This window comes from Triticum aestivum, chromosome 4B (assembly GCF_018294505.1).
Source record: "Triticum aestivum cultivar Chinese Spring chromosome 4B, IWGSC CS RefSeq v2.1, whole genome shotgun sequence".
NCBI classification, from domain to species: domain Eukaryota; kingdom Viridiplantae; phylum Streptophyta; class Magnoliopsida; order Poales; family Poaceae; genus Triticum; species Triticum aestivum.
The window spans coordinates 28,377,373-28,397,869 of NC_057804.1; positions in this window are offsets into that span (position 1 = coordinate 28,377,373).

The following is a 20,497-nucleotide window of genomic DNA, read 5'->3' on the forward strand; positions in this document are numbered from 1 at the left end:
TCAGGTGTGGGATCCAAACAGCTCCTATAAATCAAATACCGTCTAGTACACAGTAGCAACTAGACAAAACAGCAAGTTCAGATACCACCGTATTCTTCATCAAACTCCTAGACATCAGGAGGTAAAACTCGGGTGCATCTGGTACCATAGGTCGTTTTGGACCTACAGTGAGTTTGTGGGTATGCTTTTTCACAAGAACTCTGCTTCGGTACCCCCCCCCCCCCCCCCGCGCTTAACGTATGTATCAGGCGTGTGCATACACGTAGAGCCGAGCGCACGGCTCAAGCCGATATAGCCGATTCGCATCTACACCATGCCCCTCGCGCGAAAAAATGACCCACGACCTAGCCGCGATCACGCAGCCCATTCCAACATCGCCCCGTCTGACCAATCGCCGCCCTTCCCCACCGATCAGCAACCATCTTAGTTTTCTCACGACCTAGCCGCGATCACGCGGCCCATTCCAACCTCGCTCTGTCCGGCCGATCGCCGCCCTTCCCCGCCGATTGCCAACAATCTCAGTTTTCTCCCCGTCTTCACCCGGGATCTGGCCGCCATGGACGTTCTTGGAGTCGCCGCCGTACGCGATCTGGCCTCCGTGTAGGTCGTCGCAGTGACGTGGCCTACGCGGACGCTGTCGCCGTCCGCAATAGCGTGATCAACATCTCCGGGAACATCCTCGCCGTCCGCAGGCAGGTCGGAGTGCACGTACCTGAATGCCTTGCCGCTGGACATTGGGACCTGCCAGCGTCTAGGTTTGTCATGTAAGCCGTCTAGTTTGTCAAAAAAATAGTAGGTGCAAATAATTATTTACAATCATTTGTTTGTTATGAACTATTCATTAGTATGACCGTAGTAAATCTCGTTTGATTTTGAATTGATAGATCAATTTTTATTTTAAATGTTGAAGTGTTGGTAGTGAGGTCATTCAATGGAGAAAGAAACTAGATTTACGGATGTGTTCTTGGAGATGAGCGAGTGGTATGGTAGTGATAGTGTTGATCGTACGAATGAAGATGGAAGTAAAAATGATGATGATAGCAGCGACAATGAATCCGGGTCATCGTACGAGAATTTACCTGAGGAGGCTTTTTCAAAAGAAGGAGGATGGTGCTTGTAGTGAAAACGTAAGTGACGTGTACATTCATTTCATCGGACGAAAAACCATATGGGTACTTACATGTGGATATGATCTTTTATGTGCAGGAGGATATTGATGTCCAGAATGGTGAAAATCATGGTGTGGAATCTTTCGTAGATAACATAAGTTAGGTTCGGTCCAAACTTTTAGATGTCATACAATAATAAAATCTTATTAATGACAACTTACACTTGCTTATGTGTAATATTGTAGGCTAACTTTGATGGTTGGAGTGGTGATGATTGCCATGAGCATGAGGATGCAGCTAATATGGACATTGAGGAGGCTGAAATCAAGCAACGGGTGCTGGAGACACAGTTGAAGGTTATGGGTATGACCTTTGCATCACAATGGGAGGCATACACGTTCTACTATAACTACGCCAGAGACCGTGGATTCAATATCAGAAAAGATAAGGTGAAACGAGGAAAATCTCTTTCAACCACTATTCGGTATAGGCGATACATTTGCTCGAGGGCAGGAAAAAGACTGAGTAAATTTTTAAACCCGGAGGGCCGTACCCGCAGGCTAAGACCTGAGACTCGTTGCGAGGCACACATTTGGTCGTGAAGTTGGACAAAGGACGTGAAGTTTGGTTCGTGGCAGCTTTTATGGATGATCACAACCATTTGTTGGCTAGAGAAGATGAGGTGGCATTTCTGCGGTCACATAGAGTGATGAGAGATCACCAGATAACTGAGATCTTGGGGATGGAAGGAGTAGGGATCAGAAAGCATATCATCGTCGACCACTTCATTAGTAGGTATGGTTTGTACGATAAGTGTGGGTTCCTGAGACGAGACGTCTACAACCTATGTTGCCAAGAAAAAATGAAGTTGATTGCGAAGGGTGATGGTAACAGCAATCTGGATTATGAGGAGCATAAGGAAGAAGGATCCAGACTTCTTCTTTGAGTACGTGCTCGATAAGGAGGGCCGTTTAAAGAGCATGTTTTGGTGCGACGCACAGTCGCGGCGGGTCTATCAGTTGCATGGAGATGTGACTGTGTTTGATAGCACGTATAAGATGAACAGATATGGTATGCCATTCGTCCCCTTTGTTGGTGTAAATAATCACCGTTGCACCACAGTGTTTGGTTGTGCCATTGTGTCCGACAAGACCGAAGCGACGTACGTGTGGCTGCTCCAAACGTTCCTGAAGGCCAAGTGTCAGAAGAAGCCAAGGTCAATCCTCACAGATGGAGACGCTGCAATGATATGAGCTATTCGGTTGGTTTTGGCTGATGTGTTGCACCGTCTCTGCTCACGACACGTGGAAAAAATATGCAGAAGCACCTTAACTACAAATTACTAAATGAGTTCAGGGCACTCTTGTACTACTCCACCTCTCTTGCCAACGTTGAGGCGAGATGGCACGCTTCAACTTTGAGGCGAGATGGCACACTTTTGTCCTTAAATTGAAAACTGATAAAACAGAAGAGTGGTTGCGTAGGATGTACAGGAAGAGGAGTATGTGGGCAACATCATATCTGTCAGATGGTTTTTTTCTGGGTACGCGCAGTAATTAGAGGAGTGAAAGCCTTAACTCTTGTCTTCACCTTCACCTGGACGGCGTTATGACTATTGTTTATCTAGTTGTGCATTATGAGAATTGCATAGTTTGACTACGTGAGAACGAGGCGCATGATGAATGTGTTTCTAATCAGTCAGTGCCACCAATAGTCACTGAATATAAGGACATTGAGAAGCATGCTGCCAAAGTATTCACTCATGCCAATTTTTTTATTCTTCAACAAGATCTGAAGAAGATGGGAGAGCTTGAGATTTTGAGACGCTAGTGGGAGTTGACTGTCACACCTTCATCGTGACATGGGAAAATAACGCAAATTTCAGTTCAACGTGAATAATCGACTTGAAAACTCTGAGAATACTATAGACTGCAGTTGTGGACGAATGCTTCGGAAAGGGTTGCCTTGCAAACACATTCTGTATGTGTTGATTCATCTGAAAATATCTAAAATACCTAAGTGTTGCATCCTTAAGAGGATGTCGAAAGTTGCGAGAGGTGGGCTGCCTGCATAGTGAAAGAGTGACATGTTTGGCTGGGGTTGGACAGGGGCAGAGCAGCGTGCTCGCTATAGTCAACTTAGTATAACAGGAGCAGAAGCTTTCCATGTTGCATCAAATGATCCATTCGTCTTTGATGAGTTGATGCAGTGTCTGCAGAATATAATAGCTAAGAAAAAGGTCCCTGATGATGATGCTGTTGGTAGTAGAAGGAATGTGCATGCGGAGCCATGTTGATGTCATAGGTGATCCCGTGAGAGTTTCCACGAAGGGCGCCCCCTAGACAGAGCAAGACAGAGCGGGCAAAGAAAGATCTAAATGTTTCAAAAAATGGAAGACCAAAATCATTTTTTGAGAGAAAACCTGGTCCTCTTTGTGGCATATGTCGCGAAGAGGGCCATAGACGGCAAACGTGCCCACAGAATGAAAAGTAAGTTTTATATTTATTAATTATCTTTTGTTCCTCTCTTTATAATTGTCTGATGAGTTGTTTATAATTTGTTATGTAGGAACCGGGCATAAAGAAGAAGTTTTATTAATGAATGCAAGGCACTGGGACAGAGTTCAATTCGCATGGCATTGTGTTGCTAGACGTACTATATTTGCAGACAATTTTTTTACGTTTTATTGTCACTTTCATGTGAGCCTAAACATTTAAATGTGTGTCCAACTATGATTGGTACTATTTTGTGAGACAAAATGTTATAAGTGTGTGCAACTATTATTGTTATATAATGTTTGTGTGAAAGTAATATTTTTGCTGTGTTAATATATATCAGTTTGTATTTTTTGCGGCGTTGATGTTTGATGTTGTTTGTATTTGCGGCGGTCATATATTTTTAGAAACATATAATGTTGAGGAACATAGCAGAAATTCAAAAGTTTCTACGCATCACCAAGATCAATCTATGGAGTGACTAGCAACGAGAGAGAGGAGAGTGCATCTTCATACCCTTGAAGATCGCGATACGGAAGCATTGCAAGAACGCGGATGAAGGAGTCGTATTCGCGGCGATTCAAATCGCGGAAGATCCAATCTAGCACCGAACGGACGGCGCCTCCGCATTCAACACACGTACAGCCCGGGGACGTCTCCTCCTTCTTGATCCAGCAAGGGGAGAGGAGAAATTGAGGGAGAACTCCCACAACACGACGACATGGTGGTGCTGGAGCTCGTGGTTCTGTGGCAGAGCTTCGCTAAGCACTATGGAGAAGGAGGAAGTGTTGGTGCAGGGAGGGGCTGCGCCAGGGGAAGGGTGTGGCTGCTCTCCCACCCCCTCACTATATATAGGGGGAAGGGGAGAGGAGGCCGGCCCCTCTAATAGATAAGATGGGTCTAGAGGAGGGGGCGGCGGCCAGGGGAAACCCTAGATGGGTTTGGGCGCCCCCACTGATGACCCACAAGTATAGGGGATCTATCGTAGTCCTTTCGATAAGTAAGAGTGTCGAACCCAACGAGGAGCAGAAGGAAATGATAAGCGGTTTTCAGCAAGGTATTCTCTGCAAGTACTGAAATAAGTGGTAACAGATAGTTTTGTGATAAGATAAATTGTAACGAGCAACAAGTAACAATAGTAAATAAAGTGCAGCAAGGTGGCCCAATCCTTTTTGTAGCAAAGGACAAGCCTAGACAAATTCTTATAATAGGAAAAGCGCTCCCGAGGACACATGGGAATATCGTCAAGCTAGTTTTCATCACGCTCATATGATTCACGTTCGGTACTTTGATAAGTTGATATGTGGGTGGACCGGTGCTTGGGTGCTGTTCTTAGTTGAACAAGCATCCCACTTATGATTAACCTTTATTGCAAGCATCCGCAACTACAACAAAAGTATTAAGGTAAACCTAACCATAGCATGAAACATATGGATCCAAATCAGCCCCTTACGAAGCAATGCATAAACTAGGGTTTAAGCTTCTGTCACTCTAGCAACCCATCATCTACTTATTACTTCCCAATGCCTTCCTCTAGGCCCAATAATGGTGAAGTGTTATGTAGTCGACGTTCACATAACACCACTAGAGGTTAGACAACATACATCTCATCAAAATATCGAACGAATACCAAATTCACATGACTACTAATAGCAAGACTTCTCCCTTGTCCTCAGGAACAAACGTAACTACTCACAAAGCATATTCATGTTCATAATCAGAGGGGTAATAATATGCATAAAGGATCTGAACATATGATCTTCCACCAAATAAACCAACTAGCATTAACTACAAGGAGTAATCAACACTACTAGCAACCTACTAGCACCAATCCCGGACTTGGAGACAAGAACTGGATACAAGAGATGAACTAGGTTTTGGAGATGAGATGGTGCTGGTGAAGATGTTGATGGAGATTGCCCTCTCCTAGTGAGAGGAGCGTTGGTGATGACGATGGTGATGATTTCCCCCTCCCGGAGGGAAGTGTCCCCGGGAGAACGGCTCTGCCGGAGCCCTAGATTGGTTCCGCCAAGGTTCCGCCTCGTGGCGGCGAAGTCTCATCCCGAAAGGTTGCCTTCTATTTTTTCTTATCGAAAGACTTCATATAGGAGAAGATGGGCGTCGGAGAGCCACCAGGGGGCCCACGAGGTAGGGGGCGCCCCCCACCCTCGTGAGTAGGGTGTGGTCCCCTGGCCTTCATCTTTGGTGACAATTTTTCTTTATTTATTTGAAGATATTCTGTGGAGTTTCAGGACTTTTGGAGTTGCGCAGAATAGGTCTCCAATATTTGCTCCTTTTCCAGTCCAGAATTCTAGCTGTCGGCATTCTCCCTCTTCATGTAAACCTTGTAAAATAAGAGAGAATAGCCATAATTATTGTGACATAACGTGAAATAACAGCCCATAATGCAATAAATATTAATATGAAAGCATGATGCAAAATGGACGTATCAACTCCCCCAAGCTTAGACCTCGCTTGTCCTCAAGCAAAAAGCCGATAACAATAAATATGTCCTCATGTTTAGAGGTAGAGGCATCGATAAAAATAAAATACGGGCATGAAGGCATCATGATTATTTCCATAACGGCAACATATATAGATTTTGTCATATGATTACTTATGTTCAAGTGATGATCTCTTCACAATGCAAAAGTATGAATTAGAAACCTTATTGAGCACCAACAAATTATAACCTCAGTCATTGAAGCAATTGCAATTTATCATAACATCGGAAAGAGTCTATGTCAGAGCTTAAAAGCAAGTCCACATACTCAACTATCACTTAGTCCTTCATAATTGCTAACACTCACGCCATACTTGTGGTTACGGAGTTTTAATCGGACACAGAGAAAGATAGGGGCTTATAGCTTTGCCCCACAACCTTTTACCTCAAGGGTAATGTCAACAATAATAATTCATGCTCCCCTACACCCAATTAGATATATATACCATGTTCTTTCCAACATGCTGAGCTTGCCAAAGGATAAAATGAAAAAGGAAAGGTGAAGATCACCGTGACTCTTGCATAAGGTAGAGGATAATAATAAAAGATAGGCCCTTCACAAAGGGAAGCAGAGGTTGTCATGTGCATTTAGAGTTGATGCACAAAATCTTAATGCAAAAGAACGTCACTTTATATTGCCCCTTGTATGTGGACCTTTATTATGCAGTCCGTCGCTTTTATTACGTCCACAACAAGTTTGTACAAAGCTTATTTTCTCTGCACTAATAAGTCATGCACATTTAGAGAGCAATTTTTATTGCTTGCACGGATGACAACTTACTTGAAGGATCTTACTCAATCCATAGGTAGATATAGTGGACTCTCATGGCAAAACTGGTTTAAGGGTATTTGGAAGAACAAGTAGTATTCCTACTTGGTGCTGAGAATTTGGCTAGCATGAGGGGGAAAGGCAAACTCAACACGTTAGAGGATCCATGACAACATACTTTATCTCAGATATAAGAAAGCATAACTCATTATGTTGTCTTCCTTGTCCAACATCAACTCCTTAGCATGTCGTATTTTAATTAGTGCTCCCAATCATAAAAGATGTCAATGATAATATATCTATATGTGAAACCTCTCTTTCCTTATTACTTCATATTAATTGCAACTATGACCAAAGCTATACTTGCCAACTCCCAACAACCTTTAATCATCATACTCTTTCTATGTGAAGTCATTACTTTCGATAAGATCAATATGAACTCTTTGATTCTTTTTATTCTTTTTCTTCTACTCACCCAAGATCATGGCAAAATAATCAAGCCCTTGACTCAACACTTATTTTTATTATATAGCTCATGGTCTCGATTACAAAGAAGGATCAAAAAGCAAAACTCAAAACTAGATCATGCCATAACTTTATTCTACTAAATCAAGATACTACTAATAGGATTGAACTAAGAAAAATGGTAAAGATAGGAGTTGTGATGGTGATACGATACCAGGGCACCTCCCCCAAGCTTGGCAGTTGCCAAGGGGAGTGCCCATACCCATGCGATTATATCCTCGGAGGTGATGGAGGTGGTTATGATGATGGTGGATAATCGCACATCGAGGGTAAAAGTTCCTCCAACTTGCAGATAATGCCCTTGAGCCCAGCAATATGATTCTTCAACAAAATATTCTCCTATGTAAGATACTTGTTCTATATGCAGGCTAACTCAATCATCTTGAACGCTTCAATCTCTGTTGGAGTGAAAAGGTTAGGTAAAGGTTGAGGGATGTATTCTTCTTTCACCACCGGAGCTTGAACCTCCATGGCCTTCTTGATCTTTTCATCCTTGTTGATCTCTTCTGGTTCCTCTCTTTTCAACTCTATCTTCAATAACCAAGCATCCTTGTCTTCATTGCTGGAGGAGGGAGAAGTCATGGTGCTCTAAATCTGCAACGGAAATAGCTCGAAACGAAAACATAGGATATTTGCGTGATACGAGAGTCAAAACCTTCGGGAGTATATATAATGAATTTTTACCGACCAAAATACGTATCATGCAAGAAAATGGAGTCCGGAGGGCACATGAGGTGCTCACGAGGTAGGGGGCGTGCCAAGGGGGTAGGGCGCGCCCTCCACCCTCGTGAAGGCCTTGTGTCCTTCCCGGGCTGCCACTTATTTTTATATTTTTCTAAATATTCCAAAAACGGAGAAATATTGCCTTAAAAATTGTTTTGGAGTCGGTTTACTTACCGTACCACATACCTATTCCTTTTCGGAGTCTGGGACGGTCTGGAAGGTGTCCCGTATGTATTCCTCCGGGGTTACGGTTTCAATAATATTGGTTTCAACATTTATAGGATTACCTGAGATATAGTGTTTGATCCTTTGACCGTTTACCACCTTCGGATTTGTGCCTTCGAAGTTGTTGATTTTTATGGCACCGGAACGATAGACTTCCTCGATAACGTAGGGAGCTTCCCATTTAGAGAGAAGTTTTCCTGCAAAAAATCTTAAACGAGAGTTGTATAGCAATACATAATCACCTACATTAAACTCACGCTTTTGTATCCTTTTGTCATGCCATCTTTTAACTTTTTCTTTAAACAACTTGGCATTTTCATAAGCTTGGGTTCTCCATTCATCAAGTGAGCTAATATCAAATAACCTCTTCTCACCGTCAAGTTTGAAATCATAGTTGATCTCTTTAATAGCCCAATATGCCTTATGTTCTAGTTCGAGAGGTAAGTGACAAGCTTTTCCATAAACCATTTCATACGGAGACATACCCATAGGATTCTTATATGCAGTTCTATAGGCCCATAATGCGTCGTCCAGTTTCTTGGACCAATTCTTTCTAGACCTATTAACAGTCTTTTGCAAAATTAATTTTAGCTCTCTATTGCTCAATTCTACTTGACCACTAGACTGCGGGTGATATGGAGATGCGATTCTATGATTGCCATCATATTTAGCAAGCATTTTACGGAAAGCACCATGAATAAAATGTGAACCACCACCAGTCATTAAATATCTAGGGACTCCAAACCTCGGAAAAATAACTTCCTTAAGTATTTTAATAGAGGTGTTATGATCAGCACTACTAGTTGGAATAGCTTCTACCCACTTAGTAACGTAATCAACAACAACTAAAATATGTGTATATCAATTAGAGGCAGGAAAAGGTCCCATATAATCAAAGCCCCAAACATCAAATGGTTCAATAACAAGTGAATAATTCATAGGAATTTCTTGACGTCTACTAATATTACCAATTCTTTGACATTCATCGCAAGACAAAACAAACTTACGGGCATCCTTGAAGAGAGTAGGCCAATAAAAACCAGATTGCAATACCTTATGTGCAGTTCTATCTCCAGCGTGGTGTCCTCCATAAGCTTCGGAGTGACACTTGTGTAGGATCTGTTCCTGTTCATGCTCAGGTACACAACGTCTAATGACACCATCTACTCCTTCTTTATAAAGATGTGGGTCATCCCAAAAGTAATGTCGTAGATCATAGAAAAACTTTTTGTTTTGTTGGTATGTGAAGCTAGGTGGTATAAATTTAGCAACAATATAATTAGCATAATCAGCATACCAAGGAGTGCTACGAGATGTGCTTATGACATTTAATTGTTCATCAGGAAAGCTATCATCAATAGGTAGTGGGTCATCAAGAACATTATCTAACCTAGATAAGTTGTCTGCAACGGGGTTCTCAGCTCCTTTTCTATCAACAATATTCAAATCAAATTCTTGCAGCAAGAGAACCCATCTAATAAGTCTAGGTTTTGCATCTTTCTTTTCCATGAGATATTTAATAGCAGCATGATCAGTGTGAATAGTTACTTTAGAATCAACAATATAGGGTCTAAATTTATGACAAGCGAATACAACTGCTAAAAGTTCCTTTTCGGTAGTAGCATAATTTCTTTGAGCATTGTCTAGAGTCTTACTAGCATAATGGATAACATTTAATTTCTTATCAACTCTTTGCCCTAGAACAACACCTACAGCATAATCACTAGCATCACACATAATTTCAAAGGGTAAATTCCAATCAGGTGGCTGAACAACAGGTGCAGAGACTAATGCTTTATTAAGTATTTCAAATGCTTCTACACAATCATCATCAAAGACAGATGGTACATCTTTTTGTAATAAATTAGTCAGAGGCCGAGAAATTTTTGATAAGTCCTTAATGAACCTCCTATAAAATCCGGCGTGACCAAGGAAACTTCTTATACCTTTGATGTCCTTGGGACATGGCATCTTTTCAATAGCATCAACCTTGGCTTTATCAACTTCAATACCTCTTTCAGAAACTTTGTGCCCGAAGACAATACCTTCATTAACCATAAAGTGGCACTTTTCCCAATTCAAGACAAGATTAATTTCTTCACATCTCTGCAAAACTCGAGCAAGATTGCTCAAGCAATCATCAAAATAGGAACCATAGACGGAAAAATCGTCCATGAAAACCTCACAATTTTTTCACAAAAGTCAGAGAATATAGCCATCATGCATCTTTGAAAGGTAGCAGGTGCATTAATAAACCGAAAGGCATACGTCTATAAGCAAAAGTACCAAAATGGCATGTAAAAGTAGTCTTTGATTGATCTTTAGCCGACACAATTATTTGAGAGAAACCAGAATAACCATCTAGAAAGCAATAATATGTATGTTTGCATAATCTTTCTAGCATTTGATCAATAAAAGGTAAGGGGTAATGATCTTTCTTAGTAGCCTTATTTAATTTGTGGAAATCAATTACCATCCTATAACCTGTGATAATTCTTTGCGGAATCAATTCATCTTCATCATTAGGGACAACAGTAATACCTCCCTTCTTAGGGACACAATGGACAGGACTTACCCACTGACTATCAGCAACGGGATAAATTATACCTGCCTCCAGAAGCTTGAGTATTTCTTTTCTTACCACTTCTTTCATTTTAGGATTCAAACGTCGTTGAGGATCACGAACTGGTTTGGCATCCGCTTCCAAATTTATTTTATGTTGAGATAGAGTGGGACTGATGCCCTTAAGATCATCCAGAGTATATCCAATAGCGGCACAGTGCTTCTTCAGAGTTTTCAGTAATCTTTCTTCTTCATGCTCTAAAAGGTTAGCACTAATAATAACAGGATATATTTTCTTTTCATCAAGATAAGCATATTTAAGATTATCAGGCAACGGTTTAAGCTCAAACACGGGATCACCCTTGGGTGAAGGAGGATCCCCTAGGATTTCAACAGGCAAATTGTGTTGCAGAATAGGTTCCTGTTTAAAGAATACTTCATCTATTTCCCTTCTTTCATTCATGAACATATCATTTTCATGGTCTAGCAAATATTGTTCTAAAGGATCACTAGGAGGTACGACAATAGAAGCTAGACCAATAATTTCATCTTCACTAGGCAATTCTTCCTCACGATGTTGTTTACTAAATTTAGAGAAATTAAACTCATGAACCATATCATCCAAGCCAATAGTAATAACATTCTTTTCACAGTCTATCCTAGCATTAATAGTATTCAAGAAGGGTCTACCAAATATAATGGGACAAAAGCTATCTTGTGGAGAACCAAGAACAAGAAAATCAGTGGGATATTTGGTTTTTCCACACAAGACTTCAACATCTCTAACAATTCCCATTGCAAATATAGTATCTCTATTAGCAAGTTTAATTGTAATATCAATATCTTCTAACTCAGCAGGTGCAATATCATGCATAATTTCTTTGTGTAAGTCAATGGGTATTACACTAGCACTAGCACCCATATCACATAAGCCATGATAACAATGATCTCCTATTTTAACAGGAAATAACAGGCATGCCTACCACAGATCTATGTTTATCTCTAGCACAAGGTTTAGCAATTCTAGCAGTTTCACCATAGAATTGAATAACATGCCCATCAATATTATCAGATAAGAGACCTTTAACAATAGCAATATTAGGTTCTACTTTAACTTGCTCAGGAGGTGTATAAGTTCTAATATTGCTTTTACGAACAGCAGTTGAAGCTTGATCATGATCCTTCATTCTAACAGGGAAAGGTGGTTTCTCAACATAAGAAGTAGGAACAATAGGATCATTATAAGTGACAGTATTTTCTTCAACTTTAATAGGTGCAGCTACTTTTACTTCTATGGGAGGATGATATTTAAACCACTTATCCTTGGGGAGATCAACATAGGTAGCAAAAGATTCACAGATAGAATCTACTATCTCAGAGTCAAGTCCATATTTAGTGCTAAACTTACGGAAAATATTGGTATCCATAAAAGATTTAACACAATTAAACTTAGGTGTCATACCTGACTCCTTACCTTCGTCGAGGTCCCAATCTTCAGAGTTGCATTTAATTCTATACAATAAATTCCATTTAAATTCAATAGTCTTCATCATAAAAGAGCCAGCACAAGAAGTATCGATCATGGTGCGATTGTTATCAGAAAGCCGAGCATAAAAACTTTGCATAATTACTTCTCTTGAGAGCTCATGATTGGGTCATGAATATAACATTGATTTAAGCCCCCCGCAAGCTTGAGCGATGCTTTCTCCTTAGCGAGGCCACAAAAAATATATATAATTGCGACCACGATGAACAAGATGCATAGGATAATACTTTGGATGAAATTCCAATTTCAATCTTTTATAGTTCCATGATCTCATATCACCACATAGCCTGTACCATATCAATGCGTCTCCCTTCAAAGATAAAGGGAAGGCCTTCTTCATAACAACATCATAGGGTATACCTGCAAGCTTAAATAATCCACAAACTTCATCCACATAGCGTAGATGTTCATCAGGATGCTTTGTCCCATCTCATGTAAAAGTGTTAGCTAGCAGTTTTTCCATCATACGCGGAGGAATTTCAAAAGGAGCTTCATTTTGAATAGGTTCAGTAGGTTGAGTAGGTTGAGGAGCAACTCTTTTCACTACTGGACAGGGTGAAGATACCCCGAACAAGCCCCTCAGAGAATTACTTTCCATAGTAACAAGTGACAAAAAATTTCAGCACACTAAATAAATTTTTCCTTACCAAATTCCACCTACCAAAGGCGCTTCACTCCCTGGCAACGGCGCCAGAAAAGAGTCTTGATGACCCACAAGTATAGGGGATCTATCGTAGTCCTTTCGATAAGTAAGAGTGTCGAACCCAACGAGGAGCGGAAGGAAATGATAAGCGGTTTTCAGCAAGGTATTCTCTGCAAGTACTGAAATAAGTGGTAACAGATAGTTTTGTGATAAGATAAATTGTAACGAGCAACAAGTAACAATAGTAAATAAAGTGAATCAAGGTGTCCCAATCCTTTTTGTAGCAAAGGACAAGCCTGGACAAATTCTTATAATAGGAAAAGCGCTCCCGAGGACACATGGGAATATCGTCAAGCTAGTTTTCATCACGCTCATATGATTCGCGTTCGGTACTTTGATAATTTGATATGTGGGTGGACCGGTGCTTGGGTGCTATTCTTAGTTGAACAAGCATCCCACTTATGATTAACCTTTATTGCAAGCATCCGCAACTACAACAAAAGTATTAAGGTAAACCTGACCAGAGCATGAAACATATGGATCCAAATCAGCCCCTTACGAAGCAATGCATAAACTAGGGTTTAAGCTTCTGTCACTCTAGCAACCCATCATCTACTTATTACTTCCCAATGCCTTCCTCTAGGCTCAAATAATGGTGAAGTGTTATGTAGTCGACGTTCACATAACACCACTAGAGGTTAGACAACATACATCTCATCAAAATATCGAACGAATACCAAATTCACATGACTACTAATAGCAAGACTTCTCCCTTGTCCTCAGGAAAAAACGTAACTACTCACAAAGCATATTCATGTTCATAATCATAGGGGTAATAATATGCATAAAGGATCTGAACATATGATCTTCCACCAAATAAACCAACTAGCATCAACTACAAGGAGTAATCAACACTACTAGCAACCTACTAGCACCAATCCCGGACATGGAGACAAGAATTGGATACAAGAGAAGAACTAGGATTTGGAGATGAGATGGTGCTGGTGAATATGTTGATGGAGATTGCCCTCTCCCGATGAGATGAGCGTTGGTGATGACGATGGTGATGATTTCCCCCTCCCGGAGGGAAGTGTCCCCGGCAGAACGGCTCTGCCGGAGCCCTAGATTGGTTCCGCCAAGGTTCCGCCTCGTGGTGGCGGAGTCTCGTCCTAAAAGGTTGCCTTCTATTTTTTTCTCATCGAAAGACTTCATATAGGAGAAGATGGGCGTCGGAGAGCCACCAGGGGGCCCACGAGGTAGGGGGCGCGCCCCAGGGGGGGCCCACCCTCGTGGGCCCCCTGGCCTTCATCTTTGGCGATGATTTTTCTTTATTTATTTGAAGATATTCCGTGGAGTTTCAGGACTTTTGGAGTTGCGCAGAATAGGTCTCCAATATTTTCTCCTTTTCCAGTCCAAAATTCCAGCTGCTAGCATTCTCCCTCTTCATGTAAACCTTGTAAAATAAGAGAGAATAGGCATAAGTATTGTGACATAACGTGAAATAACAACCCATAATGCAATAAATATTAATATAAAAGCATGATGCAAAATGGAAGTATCACCCACCCCCTAGGAGACTTGCCCCCCAAGCCGGGAGGGGAGGCTGCCATAGGGGTGGCGCCCCTACCTCTCCAGGTTACGTGAGATGGGGTGGGAGGGGCGCCCATCCCCTTAGTAGGCAGATGTGCCCCCTCCCCTTGGCCCATAAGGCCCCCCAACACTTGCCGGGTCTGAAACCCCTTTCAGACACGCTCGTCATCACCTGGTACACCCGGAACAATTCCGGACTCCAATCCCCTTCGTCCAATATACCGATCTTCACCTCTGGACCATTCCGCAGCTCCTCGTCATGTCCGGTATCTCATCCGGGACTCTGAACAACCTTCGGTAACCACATACTATTTCCCATGACAACTCTAGCGTCACCGAACCTTAAGTGTGTAGATCCTACGGGTTCAGGAACCATGCAGACATGACCGAGACATCTCTCCGGCCAATAACCAACAAAAGTATCTGGATACCCATGTTGACTCCCACATGTTCCACGATGATCTCATCCGATGAACCACAATGTCGAGGATTCAAGCAATCCTGTATACAATTCCCTTTGTCAATCAGTACGTTACTTACCCGAGATTCGATCATCGGTATCCCAATACCTCGTTCAATCTTGTTACCGGCAAGTCACTTTACTCGTTCCGTAATGCATGATCCCGTTATTAACTACTTAGTCACATTGAGCTCATTATGATGATGCACTACCAAGTGGGCCCAGAGATACCTCTCCGTCATACGGAGTGACAAATCCCAGTCTCGATTCATGCCAACCCAACAGACACTTTCAGAGATACCTGTAGTGCAGCTTTATAGCCACCCAGTTACGTTATGACGTTTGGTACACCCAAAGCATTCCTGCGGTATCCGGGAGTTGCACAATCTCATGGTCTAAAGAAATGATACTTGACATTAGAAAAGCTCTTAGCAAACGAACTATACGATCTTGTGCTATGCTTAGGATTGGGTCTTGTCCATCACATCATTCTCCTAATGATGTGATCCCGTTATCAATGACATCCTATGTCCATCGTCAGGAAACCATAACCATCTATTGATCAACGAGCTAGTCAACTAGAGGCTCACTAGGGACATGTTGTGGTCTATGTATTCAAATATGTATTACGGTTTCCAGTTAATACAATTATAGCATGAACAATAGACAATTATCATGAACAAGGAAATATAATAATAACCATTTTATTATTCCCTCTAGGGCATATTTCCAACAGTCTCCCACTTGCACTAGAGTCAATAATCTAGTTCACATCATTATGTGATTGTATTGAATCCAACACCCATGGTGTTTGATCATATCTTGCTTGTGAGAGAGGTTTATTAGTCAACGGGTCTGAACCTTTTAGATCCGTGTGTGCTTTACAAATATCTATGTCATCTTGTAGATGCAGCTACCAGGCGCTACTTGGAGCTATTCCAAATAACTACTCTACTATACGAATCCGGTTTACTACTCAGAGTCATCTGGATTAGTGTCAAAGTTTGCATCGACATAACCCTTTACGACGAACTCTTTTACCACTTCCATAATCGAGAAAATTCCTTGGTCCACTAGTTACTAAGGTTAAGTTTGACCGCTGTCATGTGATCCATTCCTGGATCACTCTTGTACCCCTTGACTGACTCATGGCAAGGCACACTTCATGTGCGGTACTCAGCATAGCATACTGTAGAGCCTACGTCTAAAGCATAGGGGACGACCTTCGTCCTTTCTCTCTCTTCTACCATGGTCAGGTCTTGAGTCTTACTCAATACTCACACCTTATAACACAGCCAAGAACTCCTTTGCTGATCTATTTTGAACTCCTTCAAAATCTTGTCACGGTATGTCTTCATTTGAAAGTACTATTAAGCATTTTTGATCTATCCTGATAGATCTTGATGCTCAATGTTCAAGTAGCTTAATACAGGTTTTCCATTGAAAAACACCTTTCAAATAACCCTATATGCTTTCCAGAAGTTCTACATCATTTCTGATCAACAACATACACTCATCAGAAATTCTATAGTGCTCCCACTCACTTCTTTGGAAATACAAGTTTCTCATAAAGTTTGTATAAACCCAAAATCTTTGATCAACTCATCAAAGCGTATATTCCAACTCCAAGATGCCTACTCTTGTCCTTAGAAGGATTGCTGGAACTTTGCATACTTGTTAGCATCTTTTAGGATTGACAAAACCTTCTGGTCGTATCACATACAACCTTTCCTCAAGAAAATCATCGAGGAAACAATGTTTTGACATCCTATCTGCAAGATTTCATAAATAATGTAGTGACTGCTAATATAATCCCAACAGACTCTTAGCATCGCTATGAGTGAGAAAGTCTCATCATAGTCAACTCCTTAAACATGTCAGAAAATATCTTATCGACAAGTCGAGCTTTCTTAATGGTGACACTTACCATCATTGTCCGTCTTCCTTTTAAAATCCATCTGCACCCAATAGCCTTACGACCATCAAGTGGTTCTTCCAAAGTCCATACTTTGTTTTCATACATGGATCCTCTCTCGGATTTTATGGCGTCAAGCCATTCGTTGGAATCCAGGCCCACCATCGCTTCTACATAGCTCGTAGGTTCATTTTTGTCTAGCAACATGACCTCCAAGACAGGATTACCATACCACTCTTAAGTAGTACACATCCTTATCGTCCTACGAGGTTTGGTAGTGACTTGATCTGAAGTTTCATGATCACTATCATCAGCTTCCACTTCAATTGGTGTAGGCGCCACAGGAACAACTTCGTGTGCCCTGCTATACACTAGTTGAAGTGACAATTCAATAACCTTATCAAGTCTCCACCATCCTCCCACTCAATTCTTTTGAGAGAAACTATTCCTCGAGAAAGGACCCGTTTCTAGAAACAATCACTTTTTCTTCCGGATCTAAAATAGGAGGTATACCCAACTGTTTTGGGTATCATATGAAGATGCATTTATCCGCTTTGGGCTCGAGCTTATCAGGCAGAACTTTTTCACATAAGCATCGCAGCCCCAAACTTTTGAGAAACGAAAACTTAGGTTTCTCTAAACCATAGTTCATACAATGTCATCTCAATGGAATTATGTGGTGCCCTGTTAGAGTGAATGCGATTGTCTCTAATGCCTAACCCATAAACGATAGTGGTAATTCGATAAGAGACATCATGGTATGCACCATATCCAATAGGGTGCATTTATGATGTTCGGACACACCATCACACTATGGTGTTCCAGGCGGTATTAGTTATGAAACAATTTCCACAAGGTCTTAATTGTGTACCAAACTTGGAACTCGGATATTTATCTCTATGATCATATCATAGACATTTTATCCTCTTGCCACGATGATCTTCAACTTCACTCTGAAATTGCTTGAACCTTTCAATAATTTAGACTCGTGTTTCATCAAGTAAATATGCTTAGAATCTACTCAAATCATCTGTGAAGTAAGAGCATAATGATATTCACTGCGTGCCTCATCACTCATTAGATTGCACACATCAAATGTATTACTTCCAACAAGTTGCTCTCTTGTTTCATCTCACTAAAAAACGAGGCCTTTCAGTTATCTTGGCCATGTGGTATGATTCGCATGTCTCAAGTGATTCAAAATCAAGTGAGTCCAAATGATCCATCTGTATGGAGTTTCTTCATGCATATATACCAATAGACATGGTTCACATGTCTCAATCTTTTCAAAACGAGTGAGTCCAAAGATCCATCAACATGGAGCTTCTTCATGCGTTTTATACCAGTATGACTCAAATGGCAGTGCCACAAGTATGTGGTACTATCATTACTATCTTATATCTTTTGGTATGAACATGTGTATCAATAAACCATTCATTTTAGGTGCAAGACCGTTGAAGGTATTATTCAAATAAACAGAGTAACCATTATTCTCCTTAAATGAATAACCGTATTGCGATAAACATAATCTAATCATGTCTATGCTCAACGCAAACACCAAATAACAATTATTTAGGTTTAACACCAATCTCGATGGTAGAGGGAGCAGGCGATGCTTGATCACATCAACCTTGGAAACAATTCCAACACACATCGTCATCTCACCTTTAGCTAGTCTTCGTTTATTCCGTAGCTCTTTTATTTCGAGTTACTAACACTTAGCAACCGAACCGGTATCATGCCCTGGTGCTACTAGGAGTACTAGTAAAGTACACATTTAATACAATGTATATCCAATATACTTCTGTCAACCTTGCCAGCCTTCTCATCTACCAAGTATCTAGGGTAGTTCTGCTTCAGTGACCGTTCCCTCATTACAGAAGCACTTAGTCTTGGGTTTGGGTTCAACCCTGGGTTTCTTCACTAGAGCAGCAACTGATTTGCCGTTTCATGAAGTATCCCTTCTTACCCTTGCCCTTCTTGAAACTAGTGGTTTTACTAACCATCAACAATTGATGCTCCTACTCGATTTCTACTTGCGCGGTGTCAAACATCGCGAATTGCTCAAGGATCATCATGTCTATCCCTGATATGTTATAGTTCATCACGAAGCTCTAATAGCTTGGTGGCAGTGACTATGGAGAACCATCACTATCTCATCTAGAAGATAAACTCCCACTCGATTCAAGTGATTGTAGTACTCAGACAATCTGAGCACATGCTCAATGATTGAGCTTTTCTCCCTTAGTTTGCAGGTTAAGAAACTTGTCGGAGGTCTCATACCTCTTGACTTGGGCACGAGCCTGAAATCCTAATTTCAGCTCTTGGAACATCTCATATGTTCTGCAACATTCAAAAATGTCTTCGGTGCCTCAATTCTAAACCGTTTAACATTACGCACTAAACTATCACGTAGTCATCAAAACGTGTATGTCAAATGTTCGCAACATCCACAAACGACGCTCGAGGTTCAGCACACCGAGCGGTGCATTAAGGACATAAGCCTTCTGTGCAGCAATGAGGACAATCCTCAGTATACGGACACAGTCCGCATAATTGCTACTATCAACTTTCAACTAAATTTTCTCTAGGAACATATCTTAAAATAGTAGAACTAAAGCATAGGCTACGACATAATTTGCAAAGACCTTTTCACTATGTTCATGATAGTTAAGTTCATCTGATTATTTAATGAACTCCCACTTAGATAGACATCCCTCTAGTCATCTAAGTGATACATGATCCGAGTCAACTAGCCGTGTCCGATCATCACGTGAGACGGACTAGTCATCATCGGTGAACATCTTCATGTTGATCGCATCTGCTATACGACTCATGTTTGACCTTTCGGTCTCTTGTGTTCCGAGGCCATGTCTGTACATGCTAGGCTCGTCAAGTCAACCTAAGTCTTTTGCATGTGTAAATCTGGCTTACACCCGTTGTATGGGAACGTTAGAATCTATCACACCTGATCATCACGTGGTGCTTTGAAACAACGAACCTTCACAACGGTGCACATTTAGGGGGAACACTTTCTTGAAATTTTATGAGGGATCATCTTATTTATGCTACCGTCATTCTAAGCAAATAAGATGCAAAAACATGATAAACATCTCATGCAATCAAACAGTGACATGATATGGCCAATATCATTTTGCTCCTTTTGATCTCCATCTTCGGGGCACCATGATCATCATCGTCACTGGCATGACACCATGATCTCCATCATCATGATCTCCATCATCGTGTCTTCATGAAGTTGTCTCGCAAACTATTACTTCTACTACTATGGCTAACGGTTTAGAAATAAAGTAAAGTAATTACATGGCGTTATTCAATGACACGCATGTCATACAATAAATTAAGATAACTCCTATGGCTCCCGCCGGTTATCATACTCATCGACATGCAAGTCATGATTCCTATTACAAG